Genomic DNA, 6,000 nt, shown 5'->3' with positions numbered 1-6,000 from the left:
TTATTTATTTATTTCAGGTACTTACAGTTGTGTTCAAAATAATAGCAGTCAGACATCACTAACCGGATCAATCACTGATTTTGGTAGAAATGATATTTCTACATGGCAAATAATTTACTAGCAGGTGTAGTAGAGTAATAGAAATCCAACAGACCCAACAGTCATGACATGTATGCTGCTGATTCTGTGTAATTGAATCACTAATTGAAAGGGGCATGTTCAAAATAATAGCAGTGTGGAGTTCTATTAGTGAGGTCATTCATTCTTTGAAAAACAGGTGGCAAATATTGCCCTTATTTAAGGAAGGAAGGCAGCAAATGTTGGTTACGGTGCATTTCTCTCTTAAATTCTGGGGAAAATGGGTCGTTCCAGACATTGTTCAGAAGAACAGCGTACCTTGATTAAAAACTCGATTGGAGAGGGGAAAACATATAAAGAAGTGCAGAAAATGATAAGCTGCTCAGCTAAAATGATCACAAATGCTTTAAAATGGCAACCTAAACCTGAAAGACGTGGAAGAAAGCGAAAAACTACCATTTGAATGGATAGAAGAATAACCAAAATGGCAAGGACTCAGCCAACAATCAGCTCCAGGAAGATCAAAGAAGGTGTAAAGTTACCTGTGAGTACTGTTACAATTAGAAGACGCCTATGTGAAGCCAAGCTATCTGCAAGAAGCCCCCGCAAAGTCCCACTGTTGAAAAAAAGACGTGTGCTGAAGAGGTTACAATTTGCCAAAGAGCACATTGACTGGCCTAAAGAGAAATGGCGCAACATTTTGTGGACTGATGAAAGTAAGATTGTTCTTTTTGGGTCTAGTGGCCGGAGACAGTTTGTCAGACGACCCCCAAACACTGAATTCAAGCCACAATACACTGTGAAGACAGTGAAGCATGGTGGTGCAAGCATCATGATATGGGGATGTTTCTCATACTACGGTGTTGGGCCTATTTATCGCATACCAGGGATCATGGATCAGTTTGAATACATCAGAATACTTGAAGAGGTCATGCTGCCTTATGTTGAAGAGGAAATGCCCTTGAAATGGGTGTTCCAACAAGACAACGACCCCAAACACACCAGTAAACGTGCAACATCTTGGTTCCAGACCAACAAGATGACGTTATGGAGTGGCCAGCCCAATCCCCGGATCTTAATCCAATAGAAAACTTGTGGGGTGACATCAAAAATGCAGTTTCTGAGGCAAAACCAAGAAATAGAGAAGAACTGTGGAATGTAGTCCAATCATCCTGGGCTGGAATACCTGTTCACAGGTGCCAGAAGTTGGTTGACTCCATGCAACACAGATGTACAGCAGTTCTCAGAAACAGTGCGACTACAACCAAATATTCATTAAGTGATTCAAAGGAAAGCAAAATCTTCAAACATTTTTCAGTTTATATAGTGAATGTTTGAGTTTGTAAAGAAGAATACAAACACTGCTATTTTTTTGAACAGTCTAATATTCACCTTTTCCTCAATTTTTTTAGAGGAACAACACAAATGTGATATATTTTTCTTCATGTTTTGATTTGGAATAGAATGTGTAGTGTTCCCAATGCATTTGTGTGTATGGAAATAAAAGCTATTAGAAGGATTTTGAGCTTTATTCACTTTTTTCGACACACTGCTATTATTTTGAACACAACTGTATATAGTGCCGTCAATTTACGTAGCGCTTTACATATATATTGTACATTCACATAATATTACTACCGGGGCGGACTGACCATTGGGGAACTCGGGCACTGCCCAAGGGCCCGGGGTCAGTAGGGGGCCCCATGAGATGTCCCTGGTACCTTTCATAGGCTTTTTTGAGTGTGGTTTGAGTGTGGATGAGGACACAGGGGTCCCATGATCTCCTATTGCCCGGGGGCCGCATGAGTTGTCAGTCCGCCCCTGCTTACTACCCTTAAATAAGAGGCATGATCAGTCATATTTTCAATATCAATGCCAACATTTCATGATTTCTGACAGGGTATGCAAACTGTATATATACAGTATATATGTACTGTATAAAAAATATTTTTACTGTGTCCTGACACAATGCTATTACGGTGTGTAGATTTTTATTTATGTATAATACTATTGCAATGTATTATGCAAAAAGAGCTTCTGGAGATATGTACCCATGCTACACAAGACCATTGATGGTTATATAAGGCCTTCTATACATTGCAGGGCCGGCTACGCAGAGGTTAACGCTTTCTCCTTTCTCCAGTTTCATTCTGACTCTTTGTGATGTTTGAGAAGCTTTCAGTGTGGAGGAATGTCAGAGGGGGGAAACCCATGTAAGATAAAGGAGAGTGACTCACAACCAATCTGAGAGGAGAGAGGACGTTTCCATAGCTTCTTTAGAAAGCTTCTCATGACAGTTTACATATGAATACAGTCTACTCTCTCTTTGTTTGACTCTGCACTTCTCCCTCCCTGCTCTGTACTGTCCACATTCTCCCACACTCCAGTTGCTGGATCTCCCCTATCTCTACGTTCTTCCCGTACCTACACTATCAGTGTGTGAAGCTCAGGAAACCAATCACAACCATGCCAAGGTGAAATCGGTTCACTAAACTAGTCAGCTCAGATGTCAGCTGGACATACTTGGTTTAATCATTGCGTTACATACAACAGATGTAAGGGCAAATGCAAAGGTGATACTTCAGTGAGAAACATTTTACTGTTCACCTCCCCTTCATCTGTGAGCTCCACTGCCGGTGCCAACATATTCTTCCCAGCTTTTTCCAGGTTCTGGGTATACAAGGGTCAGGGGCGGACTGACAACTCATGGGGCCCCCGGGCTATAGGGAATCATGGGGCCCCTGTGTCCTTGCCCAAACTCAAAAAAGCCTATGAAAAAGGTACCAGAGGAATCTCATGGGGCCCCCTACTGACCCCGGGCCCTCGGGCAGTGCCCCAGTTTCCAAGTGGTCAGTCTGCCCCTGACAAGGGCTGAAAATTGTCTGAAAACGGTCAGCTCAGTAGGAAGCGGCCAACTTTCGGCTTGTGTGTACAGCTGTCTGTTCTACAGAAGCCGGTCCTATGTCCGAATTCAGTCAAATGGCCATGCTAGGACAACCAGCATCCAATCAGCTCTGGTAGCCAATGGCGATCTATCAATTTTTTTTTCATACAGCCCACAGGGTTGAACAAGAATAAACTTCTAGTGTGTACCCAGCATTAGGCCGTCATGATTGGCTAGGATGACGTAAGTCCCGCACATGCACATTCACCCTGTGTTGAGAATGTTCACTGAGCGGCACATACGCAGTTCAAAGCTCATTCTACTGCATCTTTAGAGAAGACAATAACAATCCTTTCAGCTCACAAGTTTTTCAGTACAGGGCAAGGTTCAGCTTACTGTATATGTGATCCTGTACTTTGCCCATACTAGACAAGGTATTAGGTTCTCTTACAGGAGGGACCATAGGCATTGTGTAAGTACTTTGCTCATACTTGTCCACCATCTTGAGCTGTCACCCAGTATGATGGCATTGGTCATATTGGTATCTACACAGCAGGACTTGAGATTAGGAGATTAAGGGGGGATATGATCAACATGTATAATACATAAGGGGGATATGATCAACATGATTAATACATAAGGGGGGATATGATCTCCACGTATAATACATAAGGGGGGGATATGATCACCATGTATAATACATAAGGGGGGATATGATCACCATGTATAATACATAAGGGGGGATATGATCACCATGTATAATACATAAGGGGGGATATGATCTCCATGTATAATACATAAGGGGGATATGATCACCATGTATAATACATAAGGGGGGATATGATCTCCATGTATAATACATAAGGGGGGATATGATCACCATGTATAATACATAAGGGGGATATGATCTCCATGTATAATACATAAGGGGGGGAAATGATCACCATGGATAATACATAAGGGGGGATATGATCACCATGGATAATACATAAGGGGGGATATGATCTCCATGTATAATACATAAGGGGGGATATGATCTCCATGTATAATACATAAGGGGGGATATGATCTCCATGTATAATACATAAGGGGGGATATGATCTCCATGTATAATACATAAGGGGGGATATGATCTCCATGTATAATACATAAGGGGGGATATGATCTCCATGTATAATACATAAGGGGGGATATGATCTCCATGTATAATACATAAGGGGGGATATGATCACCATGTATAATACATAAGGGGAGATATGATCAACATGATTAATACATAAGGGGGGATATGATCAACATGATTAATACATAAGGGGGGATATGATCAACATGATTAATACATAAGGGGGGATATGATCAACATGATTAATACATAAGGGAGGATATGATCTCCACGTATAATACATAAGGGGGATTTGATCACCATGTATAATACATAAGGGGGGATATGATCACCATGTATAATATATAAGGGGGGATATGATCTCCACAATTAATACATAAGGGGGAAATGATCACCATGTGTAATACATAAGGGGGGATATGATCTCCACAATTAATACATAAGGGGGATATGATCACCATGTATAATACATAAGGGGGGATATGATCACCATGTATAATACATAAGGGGGATATGATCTCCACTTATAACACATAAGGGGGGGATATGATCACCATGTATAATACATAAGGGGGGATATGATCACCATGTATAATACATAAGGGGGATATGATCTCCATGTATAATACATAAGGGGGATATGATCACCATGTATAATACATAAGGGGGATATGATCACCATGTATAATACATAAGGGGGGATACTTGCCCACCATCTTGAGCTGTCACCCAGTATGATGGCATTGGTCATATTGGGATCCACACAGCAGGACTTGATAATAGGAGATTAAGGGGGGATATGATCAACATGATTAATACATAAGGGGGGATATGATCAACATGATTAATACATAAGGGGAGATATGATCTCCACGTATAATACATAAGGGGGATATGATCTCCATGTATAATACATAAGGGGGATATAATCTCCATGTATAATACATAAGGGGGGATATGATCTCCATGTATAATACATAAGGGGGGATATGATCTCCATGTATAATACATAGGGGGATATGATCTCCATGTATAATACATAAGGGGGATATGATCTCCATGTATAATACATAAGGGGGATATGATCTCCATGTATAATACATAAGGGGGATATGATCACCATGTATAATACATAAGGGGGGATATGATCACCATGTATAATACATAAGGGGGGATACTTGCCCACCATCTTGAGCTGTCACCCAGTATGATGGCATTGGTCATATTGGGATCCACACAGCAGGACTTGATAATAGGAGATTAAGGGGGGATATGATCAACATGATTAATACATAAGGGGGGATATGATCAACATGATTAATACATAAGGGGAGATATGATCTCCACGTATAATACAAAAGGGGGATATGATCTCCATGTATAATACATAAGGGGGATATAATCTCCATGTATAATACATAAGGGGGGATATGATCTCCATGTATAATACATAAGGGGGGATATGATCTCCATGTATAATACATAGGGGGATATGATCTCCATGTATAATACATAAGGGGGATATGATCTCCATGTATAATACATAAGGGGGATATGATCTCCATGTATAATACATAAGGGGGGATATGATCTCCATGTATAATACATAAGGGGGATATGATCACCATGTATAATACATAAGGGGGGATATGATCACCATGTATAATACATAAGGGGGGATACTTGCCCACCATCTTGAGCTGTCACCCAGTATGATGGCATTGGTCATATTGGGATCCACACAGCAGGACTTGATAATAGGAGATTAAGGGGGGATATGATCAACATGTATAATACATAAGGGGGATATAATCAACATGATTAATACATAAGGGGGATATGATCTCCACGTATAATACATAAGGGGGATATGATCACTATGTATAAATACATAAGGGGGGATATGATCACCATG

Source organism: Staurois parvus, unplaced genomic scaffold (genome assembly GCF_062004578.1).
Source record: "Staurois parvus isolate SC_StPar_1 unplaced genomic scaffold, SC_StPar_1.0 ptg001506l, whole genome shotgun sequence".
Lineage (NCBI taxonomy): Eukaryota > Metazoa > Chordata > Amphibia > Anura > Ranidae > Staurois > Staurois parvus.
The sequence above is the reverse complement of the archived record's forward strand: the minus strand, read 5'-3'. Positions refer to the sequence as shown.